This window comes from Tasmannia lanceolata, unplaced genomic scaffold (genome assembly GCF_043159265.1).
Source record: "Tasmannia lanceolata isolate RefF3 unplaced genomic scaffold, GAP_Taslan_0.1 ptg000018l, whole genome shotgun sequence".
NCBI lineage: Eukaryota > Viridiplantae > Streptophyta > Magnoliopsida > Canellales > Winteraceae > Tasmannia > Tasmannia lanceolata.
Genome location: NW_027518695.1, coordinates 62,062,905 through 62,089,077, shown reverse-complemented (window position 1 = coordinate 62,089,077; position 26,173 = coordinate 62,062,905).

The following is a 26,173-nucleotide window of genomic DNA, read 5'->3' as shown; positions in this document are numbered from 1 at the left end:
TCTGATAACTTGGAACAATTGCCTAGTGAGCTGGAGGGAGCTCAAAGAATTAACGAAGAAGTTCAAACTTCAGAAGCTTCAAAAAAGAGTGAGGGTACACCTATATACAACAACCATAAAGGCTAATACAGTAACCAAAAATTAATTGTAGAGAACTCAGGGATTTAGTAAACTACAAAACATAAAGTACAAATTTTGAACCAACCCAAATAATTGAACCATGAACCTGAAAACTATTTTTTATGTAGGAAGGGGTCATAACTCACATCAACAATGAAAACATCAGCACTATGTAATATGAAAGCTCATTTTATTTGGACATAAAATGGAACCTCAAACCCAAAAATAAAAAAGAATAAAAATAATCAAACAATCCCATATACTATTTTGCACACATTCTTAGGAAATAACAAAAACTTGACATTTTTTAAAAGAAGACTTGGACTTACAACCATGATGGAAAAAGCAATCAGCAAGGGCAACTTTATATAATTGCCAACAGATAGAAATTGACAACATCCATGAACCTAGCATATACAACAGAAGCCCCTTCTGAATTTTTAAACAAAATGAAAATGAGAAATACTGCGAAATAAATAAAATGACATAATTGTAATGTTCTTAAAAAAATTGACATAATTATCATTAAAAAGTATCTGACATAATTACCATTCAAAAAAGGGATACTTTCAATTGATATAATGTCAAACAACTACAGAAAATTCACCTTCAATTGATTTTTAGTTTACCATAGAAAACTTATTACTATGTCTCAACATCAAGCACATAGCCAAGGGCAGAAATGTTTGTTAAAAATATGAGGAAAAATATTTGTTTAAAAATATAAGTTGATTCGAGGTTTCTGCAACCCTTGTCACATATTTTTAAATATATCATAATACCCAGCTATAATCGAGAACAATTTCAAATTCTGGGGGACTTATGTAGATAGGTTGGGCACAAATTGAAAACCGAAATCTCAGGTCTGCAGTAGATATTTAAACTAAAATCAGTAAGAAAGCCAAATATAAATATTAGAAACGCATCTGATGACTAAAAATGCATAAATCGTTTGGTTCGAAATCATCCAAGAAATCAAAGTTCCCTCATCTACTATTGTTGCTTGCAAGAACTTTGTTCTGTTCTGTTCTGAGAGAGAGAGAGAGAGAGAGAGAGAGAGAGAGAGAGAGAGGAGAGAGAGAGAGACACAGCAATAACAACCCATGGCCTTAAGGGGTCCAATAGAAGTGGTTTCTATGACTATTAATTGTCCCAAAAACAATACATCAGCAAATAAGAAAATAAACAAATAAGCAAATAATAAACAAATAAATCATAGTAGCAAAAGGTAGTGTTTTGAAAGAAAAAGGAGCCATATAGCTTACCCAAAATCAGCAAAAAAACCTGCAAAGGAGCATTACAGAAGAAGATCACCAAGAAAAAAGATCATCAGTCAAAGAGAAATGGAAAAAAAATAAGAAGAAGAATCAATCATCATACTAAGAGAAGAAGATAAAGAAAGAGAAACGGAGAGGGGGAGAGATGGGAAGAGAGAGACGCAAGTTATTAAAGGAATCCGAAAAAATCGGGATTGTGCGAGAATTTAGGATAGAAACCAATTTGGCGGACTGGAAACGTCCTTTTTTATGAATTAAAAAAGCTAAAACGAAGGGCAATGATAAATTTGCACCCTTGTAGGATAATTTGCTCCCCTTGAATGTGAATTGACGTTAAAAAGCGTTAAAAGTCTACCACTTACCCTCTGTTACAGGCGTGCGAATTATCCTACAAGGGGTGCGGATTTATCAACACCCAAAAAGAATCGGCATAAATCGTTTTTGGGAAGGGGAGGCTGTTGAAACGTCCACAGATAGGTTCGGCGTAAATTTATTTGATTTAAAAAAAAAAAAAAAAATTTGCCACGTTGGAATTGGAAAGGACATGTGAATGAAATCGTGATGGGGTGTCCAAGTAGAAATTTCAGGAGTTCGTAATTGCAAATCTGGCAGATGGGTTCCATGGCTTCAATAATATTTGCAACAGGAAACTAATACCTTTATCAGCCTTCCATGGCTTCAACGGAAAACTAATGGGCAAGAGGCGGAAGGAGAAGGGGGCTATCGTGAGGAGGAAGATGAGGCTGAAGAAAAAATATAAATCTAATAAAGAGGAAGATGAAAAGATTGGTTGTCGCTGAGAAAAGGAAAGAAGGATATGGGAGAGAATAGCAAACGGCATATGAAGAGATTGGTTGTTGTTGAGGAAGAGAAAGAGGGATATGCGAGAGAATAGCAAACGGCATAATGGGTTGAGTATGCTTAGAGACATCAGGCACGATTAATAGGGACGCTTCAAACGATTCTATTTCGGCCTGGAGTTAAAAGGAAACTGAAATTTTATTGAATATTAGTTGCTAAATTAAATGTGACCATAAAAATCGAATGCATTAAATGTGACCATAAAAATTGAATGAGTAATGGACTTCTTTTTAAAATTGCGGGATAGAGGAATATTAGTTGCTAAATTAAATGTGACCATAAAAATTGAATGCGTAATGGACTTCTTTTTAAAATTGCAGGATAGAGGAGGGGCTGTCACGTGGCAGCACCACAGCTTAGAGGAGAAGTGGTGCCACGTGGTGAGATTTTTTCTAAAATCCAAATATATTAAGTTATGAAAGAGTTTTACGTTTGTGGAGAAGGGGTGCCACGTGGCGCTGTAGACACCCCATTTTGACCGTACCCTAAACTTCTCATGTTTGAGCAAAACCTAACCAAACCAATGTTTTAAAACTCCAAATTTCACCCCAAGGTAGGTTAGGGTCCCAGCATGGTCCCTGCAAAATTTCATCAAAATCCGAGCACGTTTGCCTAGCGAACGAGCCGAGAGAATGCCGTAGTATAAACCAGAACAGGGGGTGAGTTTATCCTGAGAGGGGGGCGAATTTATCCTGGAACGGTGCGATTTTCATCCGAAAGGGACACTATAGCATGGCGCGCTCATCAAAAATCGCGCAACCGTGCGCCAATAAAAAATGGTAGTGCCATTATCATCACCCGAAAATGCCTATAAATATCGATTTATCTTCTCATTTTAGACTCCAGGGGATTTTCGCAAAAACAGATCTGAGAAAAAGGGATCGAGGGAGAGGAGAAAAGGGGTTTGGGGAATAACTTCCCGCCGGCAAGTCCTCATCTTCTCCGGCATCTTCATGCCATTGCAATCTCCATTACTTCCGTTCACTTGCTTCCATTGTAGCCACCACTTCTTTGCATAATCTTCATCACTATCGTCATTTTCCGAGAGATCCACGGCCAAAACCCATTTTCTCCGGTCATCTTCCCTACGAGATCCGATCGGAATCCTGCCAAACTCCATCCGTCCAATCTCCTTTGCCTCCTCTTCAATCCTACCTTCATCAAAACCATAGATTCGCAGCTTAGAACCCTAGATCTATATGTTAAACCTTAAATCCAAACCCTACCTTTGTCCTCTCCGGCAAGATCCCGCCGGAATCCGGCGGACCTCCATGAGATCCGGCCGATCATCTCTTCTTCTCTACATCTATTCCATCAGTTATCATTATCAATATCTCTTTCATTTCAGACCATTAAACTCATATTTCAGATCTTGAAACCCATTTCTACCTCCTCCTCCGATCAAAATTCATCTTTTCCGGCATAATTTCACTCTCCGATCGGTCAGAAATCATCACCACCAATTTTCCATCACAGCCTTCATTTTTCACCCTAACTCTACTCTTTTGAATCAATATTCACCCTCTCTGTAAATCAGGGTTTCTATGTCTCTCTCTCGCCCTCAGATTTCATTATGTACGTTCTTGCAAAAATATCATGGTCGCAAAGCAGTTAGGGTTTTTTATCTGTAAAAATGAGAAGGGAAGATAGAATGAGTTAAAAATTAGAAGAAAGAGCAGGAGGGAAATAGCCGAGCAAAAGGAAGACGCAGGTCATCTTCTCTGGCAGAAATCTCGTCAGAATTTGTCCATTTCAAAACTTAATGCTCATCTCTGCAATTCAAGATTCAATTAGCAAAGAAACGATCACGTAATTCAGTAGTAGCATTGCATGGACCTGTTTGGAGTAGAATATAAATAGAGTAAGGTCATCTCCTCTACAAGCAGGCTCAATTCCAAGCTCAGAGAATCTTAGTGGAAACAGATGTCCATCTCTGACCTTTACTTGCTTCAACAAGGTTTGAATTTGACTCAGAATTTCAGCTCAAAAATTGGCATCTAGCAAAGGTAAGTTACTTCTCTGAATTCATTTATGCTTTCCCTTGGCTATGAATGCAAGTTTTTTTTTTTTTTTTTATCTATGGTTTTGGTTAAATGTTTTTACTTCCTTAAAAAGAGTCGTTGGGGTTCCATCTATATCTGTCAGATTTCTTTTACTTGGAAAGGCATTTCTTAGATAACTCTTTGCATATGAGAGCAGACATATAACATGAATTTAATCAACAAGGTGAACTCCACTAGAGGGTGGTCTATATGGCTGCTCTCTCTTGTGAAAGGTTGGCTTTGAAATAGAGTGTGTAGTAAACATTTGGATAGAAAATACATGTTCTATGTCATCAGGGTGATAATATAGATGTTGCCATGCCCAGGTGTTTCACTGATTTATTATTTGTTTGGGAATCACAAGTTTGAGTAATTATAGAAGGTGGTTATGATATAAAAAACTTTAGGAAGTTAGTTTAAAGAAAAGGAAATCTCAAGGTTCAGTAATCATAATCATGTGCTGAATTGTGTGTTATTCTCACAGTCTCATATTTGGTAGTCTGGGATACGCAGAGAACATGAAGCATGGGCATGACTTGTAAGCTCCCTCGCTTGCTAACCAAGAGTGCTTATAAGTCATTACCTCTATTAGTAATCTTGTTAGTCATAAAAGAACCCCCACTGAGAAAGCTATCTACATCATTTGGTAGTAAAAGTTTTTTTTACTTGATGGCTTGTTGTAGATGAGACGTTAACAAGAGTAATTTCACATAGCTCATGATGGATATCTGGTCACTCTCATTTAATTTCATCTTTGTTGCTTCTCTAGTTGATTCATAAAGCTATGAAATTATGAGTTGTTCTACTTTGGACCTTGTAGTCATGAATATAGGAAATACTATTACAGTTCTTTCATTTGTAAAGTTTTAGGTGTTATTTGTTGTTGTACATACAAATGTGTGAACTGGCCTATGTGATGTTTGATATTGAGCTCTCTTTATTTTAGCTTTAAACTGTGAGCATATGAAGTTTCGATAGAGGAATAATCAAAACTTAAGATGACTGTCTTGTTTAGAAGACCATTTCATAACTTTGGGTTCTTTACTTGAGACTAACCCAATTTTGTAGTTAACAGCCCATATTAATCGAAACAGTTTTGATACGGTTGTCTTAGCAGACTAACCCAGTCTTTTAGATACCCTTAGATGGTAGTTTTCCCTTGCAATGATAAGGTTACTTGGAGCCCATCTCTGTGTTTAGGAGACTTGCACAGTCTCACTAGCCCCTTCTTCTCTCTTCTTCTTTAAGAAGACATGTTTTGTCTAGATAGTACCCTCTCATATAGTTACCAGTTTAGAAAGACTTTTCCATTAGCATTGGAGTCTATCCTTAGCTAGAGAGTCAGTCTTTCTTTCAAAAGTCAGTCTTATCATCTTAGGGGTTAGGATTCAGTCCAACCTCTCGTCAAGTCATGTGATTTTTTTTATCCACTCTTGCAAGGCAAAGGATGTTGTCCAACCCTTGCAGAGTTGTGATTCTGTCAAATTCCCCCGCAAAGCATAGGATGCTGTCCAACCTTTGCGGGATATCAGGAGTCTGTCCTACCCTTATGATGATAGGAATTTGTCCTCTTGAGTCAAAAACACTTGAAAATTCAAAAAAATCTAAAAATCAAAAATCTCGAAAGTCTTGAGTCTTTACTAGTAGTTAGGAAATTCTGTTCCGAACTACGTTGGCTTGATCCCTTTCCACGGGGTACGTAGTGCAGCTTGGGATCCACATCCCAGGTCCAGCCAAACCTTTAAAAAAAAAAGCATTTCAAATCTTCAAAAAATACAAAAATTATTCAAAACCTTTTCAAAAAGATATTCCCCTAGAGTTAGGAGTCTGTCGTAGATATTTGGGGTGTTTTAGAGTTAGGAGGCTGTCATGATTTGTATTGATATGGTGTATTAAAGGCATTTTGGCCATTTTCATAGACCATTTTTTAGGATTATTCTCCTTTTTATAAATTTTTTCTCGTTTTTCTATTTTGATAAAAAAATCATTCTGGTCGTAAGTACTACTACGAAATGGACCACGCAGTGCAGCCACACTTATTTTGATAGGGAGATGATATTTTCATCCATCTGCATTACGTGCACACTCCCCTTATAACCTGATTTAACTTGAAAAGACTTTATGTCAAATCACGTTATAAGGGGGTGATATTTAAGCCCCTTTTGATTATTACTAGGGGACACCCAGCACTAGTGTATCAATGACTAAATGGGGGCTAATGTACTTGACATCAGAAGAATCCAAAGGGTTTGATTGCCACCGTACACTGGCGTTGGGTGTCCCTGGTGATCAGAAGGGACGTAAATATCACTTCCCTTCATTTAGTGGTGTTTATCCTGAATAGGTTGTGATAGAAAAACCTCCTCTCCTCACAAAAATAACCCTAGCCCTCTAATATCTTTGGTATGGATGGTTGAAAAGGTTTATAGGTTTACCCTCTAATATTTGGCTATTAGGACATTGAGCCTTAGTTAACCCTATACATTAGAACATAGGAAATCACTTCAACGGTAAACCACTCTGAATAGAATTTCCCTCAAAAGTTGGTTACCCCAAATTGGCTTAGCTCCTCTTACTCACCCCCACTTGGTCCTAGACTCCTAGTAAATAAAGGCTTATATTTACGTCTCCTCCTATAGTCTATTGATTGTTAGTTTTAGACAGCACGGTATTCACTATTCACTGTTCTTTTTTGCCTTTTTTCTAGGGAAAATGACATGAATTCCCAATCCGCTAATGTCAATTAGATCAATGGCCAATGTCATGATCCATTAGATCAATGGCCCAGATGACAAAGAACATATTCCACATGATGTCCACACAGTCATGGCCAATTTTTATTCATCAAGACCAGATCGTTTTTGCTATTTGATCTTGACGGATCCACTATACACAATAAATAACATATAATACAGAAATACAGATGGGAAGGGGAATTTTACTCCCAGATCTTCCACTAAACTGAACTTCAGAGATCCACAACCAAATCTGCAAACTGCATTTGTCTAAACTCCCAGATCTTACAACATTATTTGAAAAGAATCATATTTAACTTCAAAAGCATTTAAAAACAATGCTTGAGTTTTTTACAGAAAAATGGAGAAAAAGACTACTTTGAAACCAATTTCAGCATGAATTTCCTACACTAATAGCAGATTTTTAAGCAATAACTAAAAAAACACCACCGAAATGGTAGATTCGTTCACAAGTAAAGACAGAAAACAAAGATTATGAAAATGAAACCAGAATATGCTCTTGAAATCGTAGCACTCCCCTTATGAGTTCAACAAACGATTATGAATCGAGAAAATATTATTTTGTTCTAGAGTAGGAAAATTCACAAAAAAAAAAAACGAAGGATTAATGATCTAGAACGAAAAATTTAGGGTTTGAGAGGAGATTCAGGTTTCAAAAACGAGAATATACCTGAAAAGATTAGGGTTTTTTCTTCTTGTTCTTCGTCTGGTAGTGAAAAAGAGGATTGTCTCTCTAGGGTCTGTGGAGAGACAGAGAGGTGGAGTTAGGGTTTCGCCGGCTAGGGTTTCGCCATGGATTTTCCGAGAGAAAGAGAGGTGGAGTTAGGCTTTTTTTTTCACAAAAGGTATATTTAGATCGTGGATAATCTTGTCTTTTTGAAAAACATATAAGGGCAATATTGGAAACAGGTTTGGAATTTGGGAAAACCCCGCCTCCCAAAACGCGTGCAATCGGCTACAATCACAAACCGAACACAGTTTTAGGCAAAACCGATTATACAATCGGTTATGCGCACATAATCGGTTCTAATAATCCTAAACGAGCAGGGCCTTAAGGGGCAAATTTATTAACATCCTTGATAGGCTTTCAAGTGTTTGCATTATTGACCATCTGACTTTATTTTAAGAGTTTTTATATTGTGTAAGCCCTTACAGCCCCATATTTTTCAAAAAGTATAGTACGGATCGCACTATAGGATGATCTCAACCCCTCCAATCTATAGGATAACTGCATATTACAGAAACCGCTATAGATTGGAGGGCTAGGATCATACTATGTAAATGATTTTTTGGGCCCATCCTATTTACGCTGTGATCCATCACATGGACGATTTGGTTCATCATATGATGTTGTCCATATAGTACTTTTTAAAAAATACGGGACTATAAGGGTTTACACCGTATAAAATCTCTTATTTTAAAACTCGTAGCATGTTTTTTTGCTTCTTTTCCATATTCAATCTTTAATTTAGAATGCAAAAGTTTTTTTTTTTTGTTTTCTTAAATCTGTGCTCCAAGTTAAACCCAGTCTTCACACTTTAAAAAAAGTATATAACATTTATTTTTGACAGCTGACTGAAACTTAATTTTTTTAAAGATGTTTGATTATTTATCGTGTAGCATTCATCTTGCTTCAAAGTTAAACAATTCAAGACCTAGAGTTCCATCTTTTTTCCCCTTTAAACCCGACCCAATTTAAGATAGAGTTGAGTTTTTCAACCTGAAAAACCAACCTAATCCAAAGAGTCGTGGTTTCTTTTTGTTTTTGAAAGATGACATATTTCATTGATAATTGGAAAGCATTAGGGACCAGAAGTACCATACTACATTACAAGATATCAATAAACCTGGACCGGGTATACCCAGAGTTAGGGAAGGGAAACCTAACAAAACAACTTCAATTACAATCACATTTTCCTTTTTTCTTCCACCATGTCATTGGCCTATTTTACTTTGGGACCCCAAAAACATCTCTCTATATTGTCAGTCCTTTTTACAAGCCAAAAACCCATTAATCTTGTTGGCATCAAAATTAACAAAACATCATAAGATCGTAAGACCAAAGGCTAATACACCCAGAAACTCCTTATCCATATATCCGATCAACATACCAAAAAAAAATCAGAAACCGTCAAAGAGAAACACCCTTTTCCGGAGCATTTCTCCAACTCCATAAGAAGTGATTTGATTTCACCCAAAAAAGTTTCTTCCGAAGACAAAGTTTCATCCGAAACTTGGTTTGCTTCATTTAAAGTCCTACTCTCCAAAGTCATTTCTCTTAAGATTTTTTCTTCCAGCTTCTGAATTCCTTCCTCTTTCTTCGCTTCCCAATCCTGCCGCCTTTCTCTTCTTTTGCCCATCATGAACTTGACAAAGAATGGGTGTTTATGCATTGGCTTATGGGATTCTTTCACGTTATAAGTCCAAGATAAGCTAAAAAAGACTTCCCTTCTCCTACGAGCTTCTTTCTTAAATAGAGTACATTGTCTTTTTAGGAATTCACCGATTTTCTCCCTAGGAGTTGGAGAGAACTTTAATGCTTGATCTTCATTATAATTCAACTCCTGGGTTGATGCGGGTTGGGTATGCTCCCTTGCCTCCTAATAATGATTGTACACCAATTTATAGTCTTTTTCATTTGTTAAAAGAAAGGTCCTCAGTATAAGGAGTGCTACCAAGCAGGTCCCTCACATGGAAGTGTCTTCCTAGTAACTTTCTACCACCACAACCTCTTACACCTAGTCATGTACATGTGTATTTTTAAAGAAAAATATGCAGCCCAAGTTATTCATTGATCTAAGCCATTCATTTTTTGGGTACAAACATAAATCGATCATGTCCCAAAAATCATCTCCATATGAACTAGTAGAAGGCTACATATCCAATGCAGCCATAACTCTCATATGATCCTTCATCACTATAATTACTGACAAGGATATGTGCCAGTCTAGGCAAGACCAAAGGAGGCATTTGAGAATAAATATAAAACAAGGAGTATTTTTAGAATAAAAGGTTTTAAGTACTGTAACTGAGCGACAGATCTGTAAGCTAATGGATAGGGGATTTCCAAAAAGAGATGGTCTGAATTGTTGCTAAACTAACCTTGTCATCAATGTAGGTATTCCAAGGACGCAGGAATCTTCCCTGGGAGTGGGGTTTCTTGATTCCTAGGTTCTCGAATCCGAAACAGGAATCCTCTCGAATCCCCAAAAACTAGGAATCCCGGTTCGGATTCGCCGGAAACCCGATTCCCACTTTTGAGAATCGCGGTTTATGATTCTCCGGAAACCCGATTCCTACTTTTGGGAACCGCGGTTTAATGTTATATGAAATACGATTTCGCGGCGATTCCCCTGAGATTCCCTAGCGATGCCCAACTCCCCAGCGACTCCCCTGTGACTTCCCGGCGACTCCCCGGCAATTCTCCTGTGATTCGCCTGTGACTTCACGATTCCCGCTTCCGACCATCTCAGGAGCTTTCGATTCCTGTTTTGATTCCTGCTTTCGATTCCTGCTCTGGCAACCTTGGGGTATTCTGAGAATATATTGATGGCAGGCATTGCTGAAGTGAGATGTAGACAACTAGTGGGGTTGGAAGTAACTGTAGATATCAAAGTGACAGAATGAAAATTAATGTTGGCTTAAGAGCAAAAAATTCAAAAAAATGAAAAAAAAAATAAAAAAGAGCAAAAACTTCACCCATAAATTTGGAAAAGAAAATGAGTATACATAGCAGGAACCCAAAAAAGAATGAGGAAAGCAAAAAACCTTCATACATGGAGCCCATTACATATCGGAAGTGAGATGTAAACATAGAAGGTAATGTAACAATTCGGATGGATTACCGATTATATCACACCGCAATTACACATAGAGAAATGCAGGTAGGTCCTAAAATATTGAAAAAAGAATGATTGTTCTTATAAATTAAAACCTAAACCCTGGGCTGAGAGTTTTATACCTTCATTGGATGGAGCGTTATATTCCTCCATTGGATGGTTTGGCACTTTAGAGTAAGCTTATTGCATCTGAGGTAGGTGCTAGTGTATTTCAAATCATGTTGTCAACAGTCTGTCATTGTGTAATGTAGGTTTTAATCTGTGTATGCTCACTCTATAAAAATTCATCCAATCAAATTTGGTAAATGTTGAGAAATATATCTTGTCCAACAAAAGCATAACAGCATGCAAGTGACCTGCATTTCATCCAAATAAAAATTCAATGACCGGTGGCAGAGTCAAGGCCCAAAATGGAGATGATCTAAAACCCTCAGCTTCACCCTCCGCGATGGCGCCCGTATAGAAACCTTAAAACAGTCCACAAAAGAATGCAGCTGCATTTCATCCAAATAAAATCAAGAAATTTAGTTAGTACCTAATTGCACAATTGAGCTAGTAGCCATATATGACTTGTAATTTTATATATTTTCGATGAAAACAACATTAACGTGTGAAAATGACTTAACAAAAATTGAAAGATTTGATCCTCATGGAAAATTATTTTTGAGAATTATCTGAGTGTAGCCTCAATCAAATTAGATAAAATAGCCTTAATCAAACTCATGAGAAAGTAGAATGGGACTCTTCCAAGATGATTGGATGGTATCGGCCTGTTGCATTTCTCTAACAATACTAATGAAGAAAATGACAAAAATACTCATATCCCATATAAATAAAAAAGTACAGCTCGTTAAAAAATTGTAAAACCAGGTGGGTTGTCCTCATTATCAAAACATCGTCGTGGAGATATCAGTCCCACCAGTTTTAAATATGCAGTTTATAAGAAGACTATTGATTTTGGCACTACTGGGTTTTGATATTTGCAATAAGTTACCTTGTCTTTTCTTTCATAATTTGCTTCTATAGCATTTTTTTGAAATTGTGATAGCCATTGACAGCTGGTTGAATAGTACAAGACAATGTGAGTTAGTGAAATTATCAAAACATTTTCCCAACCGAAATCTTTCTTGCATCTTCTTTAAATAAATAGAAAATAAATAAATAAACGTTACACAAAATGATAATGAGTGTGTGACCTACCACGGATAGAAAAAGAGACGACCTTTCTTGTCACACTTGTGGGTCTCACTCTTTATGAGATGTCGCTATTACTACTCGTTTTTTCCTTATTTGTGAGCTGAGCTTCTACTTTAGACATTTTGGACGGTCCAGATTTATGAATGGTGAGGTGGCCAAGACTGGGGAAGACTCTGGATCCACCTTCCACCTTTCCTTCTCTACATATATATCTATGTTAAAGCTTAGAGTGAAACTACAACCGAGCTTTTAGTTTGGAGAAAAACTTGTATAACTCAACAAATAGGAAATTTATTAAGAAACCATAGTTCTAAATTTTAAATATGATGTCTGTGCTTAGATATGAGTATTTTTCAAAAAAAGTCGGTCCCGCTTTGTTCAAAGATTCAAACCCTTCATATGGATTATCATAACATAAATATGTTGTGCCTCAATAATCATATCTGGATCTACTTCTCCCGCTTACATGTGTGCATAATCCACACATAAATATTGTCCATGGGTTATCAACCTAGCATTCTCCATTAAGATATTGAACAACCTGAGTTTGAACAATTTGCTCTCATATGAGGAATCGATTCGACCCCGTGTCCTTTTTCAATTAACAAAATATCTACAATAAGGTCTTCTTAAGAGGGAAAAAAATGGTTCCTTCCAAACGACAATGTCAAAGTCTCCCTGTTCAAAAGAGGGAAAAAAATGTCTAAAATTTCCTACTTCTTCACACACTAAAAAAGATAATTTGAATCAACCCTATTCAAGTTTTATCTAGAGGGACCTCCAATTTATGATGATATCCCTATAAATTAACCATAATCATATTATTCCTCTCTAAATGGAGGAAAGGAAACATTTTCACCGAAAAAATTTCAGTCAGAAATATTTTTCTTGAATCCAAACATTGCCTAAGGGAGGTAAAGATTTTTCAGCCATATCAGATGAAATCTTGTAAATTTTCTCTAAAATAAATTATTTGAGTTGGGAAAAATAGCCCAATTAATTAAAAAATATTGACTCTAAAATAAATTTACAAGTTTGAATTTTTATTGGCCGTTATAATTATTAAATCACACTTAATCTTATTTTTGTTATGGTTGAATATTGGACCATAAGATACCACACATTGCCGACAACGGTACATGATCGATCAGAGCTCAAAAGCCAACAACCTCAAAGTCAAAAACCATTTGCAAACACTTTGGGCCTAAATAAAAAAAATCCTTCATTCTTTGATAAACTCAAACCAGGGGCATCTTTTATGACTTGCGTCATAAAAGATAATAACCTGAACTACGTCATGACTTGATCCCTCTCTACAGGGTACATAGGTAGCCTGATTAATTCAGGTTCGGTCAATTCCTTCAAATCTTCAACAAAAGAAAGAAACAAAACAAAGCATCCTTGAAACCCAAATGGGCGAACTACGCAGACCTGATTTCCATTTCTTTGGGGATACGTAGGCAGTCTGGAGGGCCAGATTCGGTCAAATACATGAAAATTTACCAATGTGTAACCTGTTTGAACCCAAACCTACCTAAAAGTCCTTCTGGTGTACTTAGGCCCAGGTTTGTAGAAAAACAGAAAGAAAAAAAATGAGGGAGTCTTAGACCCGCTAGACTGAAAACACGTAAGGGTGGTCTAGGCAAAAGTTAGGGTCATTTCACCCGCTAAGCTGAAAACCCGAAAGGGCGGCTTAGGCAAAAATTAGGGTGCTGAACCTGCTGGATGGAAAATCTGCAAGAGCAGACAGTCCAGGCAAAAATTAAGGCACGCGGTCTGCCAAATCGAAAACCTGAAAAGGCGATTTGGTCATGGCAGTGACTTCATAAAAGACAAAACCTCTGAAAGCCAGCAAGACTTTCATTTCTTCGGCGGCACTACTCCAAAGTCTGAGTAAGCGCCAGCAGAAATTCTTCTGACACTCTCTAAGCTAGGGGGTTAAGACTAAGCAATCCAAGGGAATAATAACCATGATGGAAATACCGAAAAAAGAATAAAACACCTTTAAATACGGTTTTCGAAAGATTCTAAGAGTAGTAGACTGTACCAAAAAAAAAAAACTTATCAGATTAAGAAGCAGATTCAGTCTCTCTTAGAGTTTAAGTCATTGTGCCCGTCGAAGTCCTCATTTGCTGGTTGTCCAAGTCTTTTTCTATGTCGAGTCAAGGTCAAACTCCAGAGTCCTGTGTGGTTAGTATTCCTCCCAAGGCTGGGGTGATAAAAAAAAAGAAAGAATGATAAAGCTGTGTCTTCTCAAAGGTAATACACAGCAGAACGAAGTTCAAAAGATGGTAGATCCTCAAGTCCATATGGCAGGCTTTCAAGCCCATATGAAATGGCAGAGATCATCAGAATTGAAAGGCGGTTGTCAGGCAGATACAGTCTGTTGTAAACCTGAAAGCTTTGTAACCTCAGATATCCAATGAAATGAAAATTTTTGACCATTTCCCTGTGTTTTGCTCTCTTATGAATCTGTCATGGAAGTAAAATCATACTAGGGGCATCTTTTATGACCCGAACATTCAGGTCATAAAGGATATCAAACCAGTAATGACAATTGAGATAGCTATTCTCAAACAAATAAAGACAAGAGGAGTTTGAGCATTCTTTGAATCCGGCTTCTCAGTTAAATTACTTTTCAGCAAAGTCAATGCTTGTGAAAATTAGTTTTCTTCAAAACAGTTTTCAAAATAATCTTTAATTTACGGTTATATTTTGAAAATTGAGGAGGGTTTACTCAAAATCCTTTCAAGTCTTTCAAGTTTTGTTCTCAACAGAGAACGCAAACTCTTTATTTCTCTCGGCAAGGGATGATCAATCAATCCCTCATTTAAGTCAGTCAAAATCTTTTTCTGATCTTGAATCCAATTCGGTTTCTTTAATCATTCAACTTTTGCTTTCTACAGCATCCATCCTCACTTCGCCTTTCATGGCATTCTAAGTCCATTTTCACATGGTATTCTAAGTCCGTTTTCACACGGCATTCAAATCATTCAAGTCCGTTTCCACACGGCATTCCAAGTCCATTTTCACATGGCATTCTAAGTCCGTTTTCACACGGCATTCAAGTCATTTAAGTCCATTTTCACATGGCATTCAAGTCCGTTTTCACACGGCATTCCAAGTCCATTTTCACGTGGCATTCCAAGTCCATTTTCACATGGCATTCTAAGTCCATTTTCACATGGCATTTTAAGTCTGTTTTCATACGGCATTCAAAGTCCATTTTTACACGGCATTCAAATCATTCAAGTCCATTTCCACACGGCATTCAAGTCCGTTTCCACATGGCATTCCAAGTCCATTTTCACATGGCATTCTAAGTCCGTTTTCACACGGCATTCAAGTCATTTAAGTCCAGTTTCACATGGCATTCAAGTCCGTTTTCACACGGCATTCCAAGTCCATTTTCACATGGCAATTCAAGTCCATTTTCACATGGCATTCTAAGTCCATTTTCACATGGTATTCTAAGTCCGTTTCCGCGCGGCATTCAAGTCCGTTTCTACACGGCATTCAAATCCATTTTTTTTCCAAATTTCAAGAGCATTTACAATCAAATCTATCATTTAATGTTTTACAAGAGAGGCTATCTCGCCCATATATCAATTGTTGAGTTACGAGTTGGAGAGAGGCTATCTCACCAGCGTTTGCAGAGTCAGAGTCCGGTGAAAGGCTATTTCACCGTGTTATCTTTGTGAATATCATTTTCAAAAATCAAAATCAAAATTTGATCTGCTTCTTTATTGGGCCAGTCAAAATGTGTTGTCTGTTCAGCTTTGACATTCGCGTGACAAGCACGCTCTGCCAAAGAGGGGCATCTGTAGACACCCCATTTTGACCGTACCTTAAAACTCCCATGTTTGAACAAAACCCTATCAAACTAATGCTCTAGGGTCCCAAACTTCACCCTAAGCTAGGTTAGGGTCCCATCTAGCTCCCCATAAAATTTCGTCGAAATCCGAGCGCATTTGCCTAGCGAACAGGTCGAGAAAAGTCGTAGTGCAAGTTCGAAGAAGGGGGGTGCATTTATCCTGAATGGTGTTTATCTGAATCCGAAAAAGACAAACGAAACCGCACGATCATCAAGTTGTCGCACGCTCATCAAAAAATCGTGCGCCCATCATTTTTTGAGTGCCAATATCAGCATCCCATATTATGTATATAAATGAAAAAAAAATTCGTTTACATGGGATCTGATTTTTCTAGATCTGAAAAAATCAACGGGAGAGAGCGAAAACCCTTTTTCTTCTGATCAAGTTCTCCTTCTCTGATCAAGCTTTTCCAACCATTCTCCGGCCAATCTGCGATCAAAATCCAGTTATCCTTCATCCATTATCTCTTATCCTCCTTAGATCTTGCCATTTTTTATTTCTCTGATCTTCTTCTCCAGTAAAACTAACGGAACTCCGACCCTAACTCCGGCCTAGCTCTGGTAGAGTTCCGGTCAAGGAGATCTCTCCAATTCTTTCCTCATTGTTTTTCCTTAAATATTTCCTCAAAACTCCGGATCTGTTCCTCAAAACCTCAGATCTATAAAAAATATAGATCTCTGTGTTCTCCGGTCATCTTCTCCGACCAGATCCTTGAGATTCCGGCTAACATTCCGATCGATTTTTCTTCTCCTCTCGGATTTTTTCCTTTTCTATTTTCGTTTGAGCTCAGATTTTTATTTTCATCTTCTCCTAAAACCCTAGATTTGCATAAATCTTAGATCCGGTTATTCTTAGTTAGGTTTAATCGAAATCTATACCAGATTCTGACTTTAGGCGAGGCAAATTTCAAGTTCATCATTTTCAGAAGGAAATAAGAGAAGAATTTGCTAATTTCAGCAGATCCAAAACTCAGATCTTACCATTTGTTGTCATTAAGAAGAAAATAGGAGTTCGGATCTGCATAATATTTTCAACAAAGAAGAAGAATTAAGAAAATAGTGCAGAGGTGACAAATTTTCAGGTATTCTTCATATACTTCTCAAACCAGTAAGCTATATGATCATATTCAAGGTGTTTTGTTTCAAATATTAATCGAATATGATGTATTTAGCTTAGGATAAAATTTTGACATGATCATTTTAAGATTTCATTTACTATTTACAAATACATGTAAATTTGTCAAAAATTCTGGATGATTTTAAGTCTGTTCACCTATTAGACCTAAGATATGTGAAATTTATCTAGATTTCTTCTCTCTTTATTTGGGACAAATGATAGTTTTTAAATCTTATTGTTCTTTCTGTGAGATGAATGATGTAATTAATTTAGAAGCCATAATTTTGTTTAAAATTTTTAAGGAGCTTTATTAAAATTTCATTCATGATATCATGTTCACTGATGTAATATGGTGAGATGTTGTCCTAAGGTCTGCTATTTTTATTTATTTAGGATCTTGGAGTATGCATTGTATCCGAAATAAATGATAATGATAGTATATTAAATAGTAAAAATTTACTCGAATTCATGATATTGGTTCACAATAAGATATGTTCATTACTAGATAAGTAGTCAAGCTACAATAGACAAAATTACAGTAAAGGTACGGTATTTGTAAAAAAAAAAGAATGATGAATGAATTTTACTAGATTAAAATGTGTTAAATATTTTAGTGTCTAAAATGACATGTTTACTGTTTAGAGTAAAATAATAAGATGATTTTGAACAAGAGATTATCGTTTTCATTAGAGCTTATATAGAAGCATATCCAAATATGTTTGATTAAAATAACCATATCTTTGATATTAGCAGCTCACTTATGGCCTCTTTTTCTTTTATAGTTATCTGTCTCGACATTAACAGCCATCAATTTTTTTTACTAACAGTCCTAATAATTTTTATTTTTTTTACATGTGTAACCTTCATCTTGCTATGATATGTGTAGTTTTCTCATTTTGCTCTGGCATGAGTCATATATATATAGTTGTAGATTACTTTGATTAGCTTTGAGAATTTATAAACTATAAATATTTTATCTTGTATACATATTCATGAAAACTGTGAGTCATACTGAATTCCTTGCTTAGTATTGAATGAGTGAATCAAGGATCATTTTGTAAAGATGAAAATGTTAAAAATGATTAAGATTAATATAACATTTGCAAATACAATTAATATGAACTTGATTTTTCTTCAAATTTCTTGAATGTTCTTATGGAAATGTTTGCTGTTGCATATGGTCTTCTTATATCTTTTGGAATATCCCTATTAAAATTTTGTTAGAGATAAAGGATTGTTATAGCTTATGAATTTAATTCTTATACAGTTCAAAGTAATTGTGTGATGAGTAGATAAGGTATATTTCCATTTTTTAAAACTTGAATCAGTAGATATGAATAGAATCAATGATTGTAGTTGTTTACGAAGTTCTTTTTTAGATTCTAAAGGGATCTCCGCATATGATTTGTTTTAAGTGGATTCAGGTATATGTTTTAGTGGTTGGATTGGTATATATATTAGCCTGTTAAGACTTGGAGCTTGTTAAGATTTAGAGCTAATGTCTTGTTTGAATTCATTTTTGCTATTCTATTAACTCACTTATGAGAACTGTTGGAATCCTTTATTTTTATTTTTTGATAAGAAACATACCTTTATATAATATAGAGGTAAGAATGTCTCAGAAATTGTGTCCCTACTGTTGAGAAAATTGCATCATATTTTGTATACTGAAAAAAAAAAAAAAAAAAAAGGGTGATACTAGGAGAATTTATTCTCTGATAGGCTACATTTCATCTCAAGATCCCGACTATGATTTTAATTTAAATTACATGAATCAAATCTGTTTTTCTATTTCAGCAGATTTTCTTGTGAATTTCTTGTGAGAATATAATGATTTTTTTTATATTGATGCTACATTGTTCTTGAAAATATCAAAGTTATTTTGGCATTTTGTATTTGCTCACTATTTTGTATAAGCTGCTGCCCACTGGTTTGTTTCACGAGCACACAGTTGTTGTCCCTATAGTTTTCTGCACATTTTTGCTCTATTGGTGTCACTGTGTCAGCTCATTTTCTGCACTATTGTGTCACTGGGTTAGCACATTTCTGCAATATTTTGTCACTAGATCAGCTCACATTTCTGCAATATGTTGGCACTGGATCAGCTCATTTTCTGCACTATTGTGTCACTGGGTTAGCACATTTCTGCAATATTTTGTCACTGGATCAGCTCATTTTCTGCACGTTTCTCCCTGTGTTGGCGCTAGTTTAGCATATTTTATGCACACATCTGCCCAGTTGGAACATTGGTTTGGCCTATTCGATACATATATCTACTCTGCTTGAACATTGGTTTAGTTCATTTCATTGTACATATCTACCCTGTGTTGAATATTAGTTTAGCCCATTTGATACATATATCTACTTTGTGTTGAACATTGGTTTGACTCATTTTAATGCACATTTCTGCCTTGTTGGAACAATAGTTGGGGTTCATTTCATGCACATAACTGTTGTTCATTAACTCTTTTCACTAACACACTGTTGCCGTCCATTGTGGATTATTACTTGATATTTATTCTTGCACATAAATGCTGCCCTCGGTTGTTTTTTACAAATATATAGCTTGCCCATTGATTTTTTTTTACAAATATGCTGTCCATTGTGGATCATTGCTTGCTGTCCTTTAGAATAAGGGAAGAGGGCAATGAAGGCGTTAGCCCAAGCCCATCCTTAGGGGACTCGCTTAGTCCAATTAGCACTCCCCTTGTTTGTTTTTAAGACTTGCCCAGTCTTTTGGAAACCCTTAAACATTGTCATCTAAAGTCCCAATTTAGGGAGACAAGTTATGTCTCAGGTAAGCAAAGTCACATTCTCTTTAAGAGACAGGCTTTGTCTCATTATTGAGTCGCACGTAGGAGGCTTGCTTAGCCTCATTATTAGAAATTCCCTTTTTAGTTGAAGACCAACTTGGTCTGGTAATTGTCCTAATCCTTTCATCATTGCAGAAGCAATGATAAGGATACTTGGAATCTCGTTTCTTCTTTTAGGAGACTTACCCATTCTTACTAACACCCTCTTTTATCTTATTTTTCTTTTAGGAGACTAGCCTAGTCTCATTTGCATTTCCTTATTAGGGTTGTGCACTAGGAGTCAATCTTTCAGGAGTCTGTCTTATCATCATAAGGGTTAGATTTCTTTCCAACCTCTCATCATATTATGTTTTTTTTTTTTTCTATCCGCTCCTGCAAGGTATAGGATGCTGTCCAACCCTTGCAGAGTCGTGTTTCTGTCATTTTCCCCCGCAAAGCATAGGATGCTGTCCGACCTTTGCGGGATATCAGGAGTCTATCTTACTCTTATGATGATAAGATTCTGTTCTCTGGTGTCAAAAACAACAAAAACATAAAAAAAACACTTAAAAATTCAAAAAAAACATTTCAAAAACACTTAAAAATTCAAAAAACATTTCAAAAACACTTAAAAATTCAAAAATATTTCAAAAAAAACTGAAAATTCAAAAAACATCTTAAAATCCAAAAATCTCAAAAATCTTGAGTCTTTCAGGGTAGTTAGGGAATTTTATTCCGAACTACGTTGGCTTGATCCCTTTCAACAGGGTACGTAGTGCAGCTTGGGATCTACATCCCAAGTCCAGCCAAACCTTTAAAAATAAACATTTCAAACTTTCCAAAAATACAAAAATTCTTCAAAACCTTTTCAAAAAGATCTTCCCTTAGAGTTAGGAGTCTGTCCTAGACATTTAGGGTGTTTTAGAGTTAGGAGTCTGTCCTGATTTGTTGATATGGTGTGTCCTGTCGTGTGAGTGTCCCTAGAGTTAAGAGGCCTCAAGTTGATCGGTTAGACATTCAGTCGAACCGATGGCTAGACTAAGAAGCATATAGCCAGCCCATGGTTTTCTTTAGGATGCACTGCCTAGTTACACATAGGATATAGGGCCCACCTGCATTAGCTTAAGGCTAATCAACTTGCATTAGTTAGGGCATATAGAGAGTCCTAAAAATTACAATTCACATGAACTTAAGCAACTGTACAAAAAAGCTTTAAAAATCAGTCGAGTCTAGTGGATCGAGTCTAGGATAGCGGTTCTAGATGGTTAGGCATAGTAGTTTAGAATAGGGCATCGAACTACGTTGACTCCAATTCTTCCCGAGGCCGGGATACGTAGAGCAGCTGGGATGGACGGCCATCTTGGTCCGAGTCAGGTCGCATTAGAGTTAGGACTCATTTTGTCAAGTCGTGTATAGAATTGATTTGTGTTGTATGTTTTGCTGTGTTTTCTTACTTTCGTGTACATATCCTATACCTTTAGCTGTAGCATGCATGTGTTTGCATACCAGAACTTAGACACCAATTAGGTATGACATTCATAACCTAGCTACTTTTAGGTGACACTTATTTTATTTCTTTTTAAGTGTGTTCATTAATCATCTCCGAGGCATGCATGATTAGGTAGACGTCTTCTCGGAGATATTAGTTCCCATTTCATATGACTTTCGCCCAAAACTCTTAAAAATCAATAATAAATGGCATAAGAGACCAGGTGTTTGCACTTGGGCGGATGAGGTGCTCTTTAGACCTTCCGAATTTGTAACCAGGCACGAACCTTATTTTATATCTCTGGTTATCCGTTGCAACAGAGCATAGTATGGGATCCTTGGCCCATTTCCTTGGATGACGACTCTTCTTTATTTAAGGTACGCCTCGAATCTGGGCTAGTCCCCGAATCGAGAGGTATCTCACCTTATATCGCCACTCATGCTGTGAGAGGCACTTCTTTCAAGAGTTCCTTGGTAGAGCTCTCCATTCACGTGGATGATCCTGAGACACTTAGCGTGGGGGCACGTCCCTCACCGCCTCTCTCGGATCGGGGTCCACAGGCGCGCTCATCAAAAATCGCACAACCGCGCGCCAATAAAAAATGGTAGTGCCATTATAATCACCCGAAAATGCCTATAAATATCGATTTATCTTCTCATTTTAGACTCTGGGGGATTTTCGCAAAAACAGATCTGAGAAAAAGGGATCGAGGGAGAGGAGAAAAGGGGTTTGGGGATTAACTTCCCGCCGGCAAGTCCTCATCTTCTCCGGCATCTTCATGCCATTGCAATCTCCATTACTTCCGTTCACTTGCTTCCATTGTAGCCACCACTTCTCTGCATAATCTTCATCACTAACGTCATTTTCCGAGAGATCCACGGCCAAAGCCCATTTTCTCTGGTCATCTTCCCTACCAGATCCGATCGGAATCCTGCCAAACTCCATCCGTCCAATCTCCTTTGCCTCCTCTTCAATCCTACCTTCATCAAAACCATAGATTCGCAGCTTAGAACCCTAGATCTATATGTTAAACCTTAAATCCAAACCCTACCTTTGTCTTCTCCGGCAAGATCCCGGCGGACCTCCATGAGATCCGGCCGATCATCTCTTCTCCTCTACATCTATTCCATCAGTTATCATTATCAATATCTCCTTCATTTCAGACCATTAAACTCATATTTCAGATCTTGAAACCCATTTCTACCTCCTCCTCCGGTCAAAATTCATCTTTTCCGGCATAATTTCACTCTCCGATCGGTCAGAAATCATCACCACCAATTTTCCATCACAGCCTTCATTTTTCACCCTAACTCTACTCTTTTGAATCAATATTCACCCTCTCTGTAAATCAGGGTTTCTATGTCTCTCTGTCGCCCTCAGATTTCATTATGTACGTTCTTGCAAAAATATCATGGTCGCAAAGCAGTTAGGGTTTTTGATCTGTAAAAATGAGAAGGGAAGATAAAATGAGTTAAAAATTAGAAGAAAGAGTAGGAGGGAAATAGCCGAGCAAAAGGAAGACGCAGGTCATCTTCTCTGGCAGAAATCTCGTCAGAATCTGTCCATTTCAAAACTTAATGCTCATCTCTGCAATTCAAGATTCAATTAGCAAATAAATGAACACTTAATTCAGCAGTAGCATTGCATGGATCTGTTTGGAGTAGAATATAAATAGAGTAAGGTCATCTCCTCTACAAGCAGGCTCAATTCCAAGCTCAGAGAATCTTAGTGGAAACAGATGTCCATCTCTGACCTTTACTTGCTTCAACAAGGTTTGAATTTGACTCAGAATTTCAGCTCAAAAATTGGCATCTAGCAAAGGTAAGTTACTTCTCTGAATTCATTTATGCTTTCCCTTGGCTATGAATGCAAGTTTTTTTTTTTTATCTATGGTTTCGGTTAAATGTTTTTACTTCCTTAAAAAGAGTCGTTGGGGTTCCATAGATATCTGTCAGATTTCTTTTACTTGGAAAGGCATTTCTTAGATAGCTCTTTGTATATGAGAGCAGACATATAACATGAATTTAATCAACAAGGTGAACTCCACTAGAGGGTGGTCTATATGGCTGCTCTCTTGTGAAAGGTTGGCTTTGAAATAGAGTGTGTAGTAAACATTTGGATAGAAAATACATGTTCTATGTCATCAAGGTGATAATATAGATGTTGACATGCCCAGGTGTTTCACTGATTTAATATTTGTTTGGGAATCACAAGTTTGAGTAATTATAGAAGGTGGTTATGATATAAAAAACTTTAGGAAGTTAGTTTAAAGAAAAGGAAATCTCAAGGTTCAGTAATCATAATCATGTGCTGAATTGTGTGTTATTCTCACAGTCTCATATTTGGTAGTCTGGCATACGCACAGAACATGAAGCATGGGCATGATTTGTAAGCTCCCTCGCTTGCTAACCAAGAGTGCTTATAAGTCATTACCTCTATTAGTAATCTTGTTAGTCATAAAAGAACCCCCACTGAGAAAGCTATCTACATCATTTAGTAGTAAAAGTTGTTTTTACTTGATGGCTTGTTGTAGATGAGACGTTAACAAGAGTAATTTCACATAGCTCATGATGGATATCTGGTCACTCTCATTTAATTTCATCTCTGTTGCTTCTCTAGTTGATTCATAAAGCTATGAAATTATGAGTTGTTCTACTTTGGACCTTGTAGTCATGAATATAGGAAATACTATTACAGTTCTTTCATTTGTAAAGTTTTAGGTGTTATTTGTTGTTGTACATACAAATGTGTGAACTGGCCTATGTGATGTTTGATATTGAGCTCTCTTTATTTTAGCTTTAAACTGTGAGCATATGAAGTTTCGATAGAGGAATCATCAAAACTTAAGATGACTGTCTTGTTTAGAAGACCATTTCATAACGTTGGGTTCTTTACTTGAGACTGACCCAATTTTGTAGTTAACTGCCCATGTTAATCGAAACAGTTTTGATACGGTTGTCTTAGCACACTAACCCAGTCTTTTAGATACCCTTAGATGATAGTTTTCCCTATCATTGCAAGGGCAATGATAAGGTTACTTGGAGCCCATCTCTGTGTTTAGGAGACTTGCACAGTCTCACTAGCACCCTTCTTCTCTCTTCTTCTTTAAGAAGACATGTTTTGTCTAGATAGTACCCTCTCATATAGTTACCAGTTTAGAAAGACTTTTCCATTAGCATTGGAGTCTATCCTTAGCTAGAGAGTCAGTCCTTCTTTCAAGAGTCAGTCTTATCATCTTAGGGGTTAGGATTCAGTCCAACATCTCGTCAAGTCATGTGATTTTTTTTATCCACTCTTGCAAGGCATAGGATGCTGTCTAACTCTTGCAAGGTCGTGATTCTGTCAAATTCCCCCGCAAAGCATAGGATGCTGTCCAACCTTTGCGGGATATCAGGAGTCTATCCTACCCTTATGATGATAGGAATTTGTCTTCTTGAGTCAAAAACACTTGAAAATTCAAAAAAAATCTAAAAATCAAAAATCTCGAAAGTCTTGAGTCTTTAGTAGTAGTTAGGAAATTCTGTTCCGAACTACGTTGGCTTGATCCCTTTTCATGGGGTACGTAGTGCAGCTTGGGATCCACATCCCAGGTCTAGCCAAACCTTTAAAAAAAATAAGCATTTCAAATCTTCCAAAAATACCAAAATTATTCAAAACCTTTTCAAAAAGATCTTCTCCTAGAGTTAGGAGTCTGTCCTAGATATTTGGAGTGTTTTAGAGTTAGGAGGCTGTCCTGATTTGTATTGATATGGTGTATTAAAGGCATTTTGGCCATTTTCATAGACCATTTTTTAGGATTATTCTCCTTTTTATAAATTTGTTCTCGTTTTTCTATTTTGATAAAAAATCATTCTGGTCGTAAGTACTACTACGAAATGGACCACGCAGTGCAGCCACACTTATTTGAGATGATATTTTCACCCATCTGCATTACGTGCACACTCCCCTTATAACCTGATTTAACGTGAAAAGACTTTATGTCAAATCACGTTATAAGGGGGTGATATTTAAGCCCCTTTTGATTATTACTAGGGGACACCCAGCACTAGTGTATCAATGACTAAATGGGGGCTAATGTACTTGACATCAGAAGAATCCAAAGGGTTTGATTGCCATGTACACTGGCGTTGGGTGTCCCTAGTGATCAAAAGGGACGTAAATATCACTTCCCTTCATTTAGTGGTGTTTATCCTGAATAGGTTGTGATAGAAAAACCTCCTGTCCTCACAAAAATAACCCTAGCCCTCTAATATCTTTGGTAATATATGGATGGTTGAAAAGGTTTATAGGTTTACCCTCTAATATTTGGCTATTAGGACACTGAGCCTTAGTTAACCCTATACATTAGAACATGGGAAATCACTTCAAGGGTAAACCACTCTGAATAGAATTTCCCTCAAAAGTTGGTTACCCCAAATTGGCTTAGCTCCTCTTACTCACCCCCACTTGGTCCTAGACTCCTAGTAAATAAAGGCTTATATTTACGTCTCCTCCTATATTCTATTGATTGTTAGTTTTAGACAGCACGGTATTCACTATTCACTGTTTTTTTTTGCCTTTTTTCGAGGGAAAATGACATGAATTCCCAATCCGCTAATGTCAATTAGATCAATGGCCAATGTCATGGTCCATTAGATCAATGGCCCAGATGACAAAGCACATATTCCACATGATGTCCACACAGTCATGGCCCATTTTTATTCATCAAGACCAGATCGTTTTTGCTATTTGATCTTGACGGATCCACTATACACAATAAATAACATATAATACAGAAATACAGATGGGAAGGGGAATTTTACTCCCAGA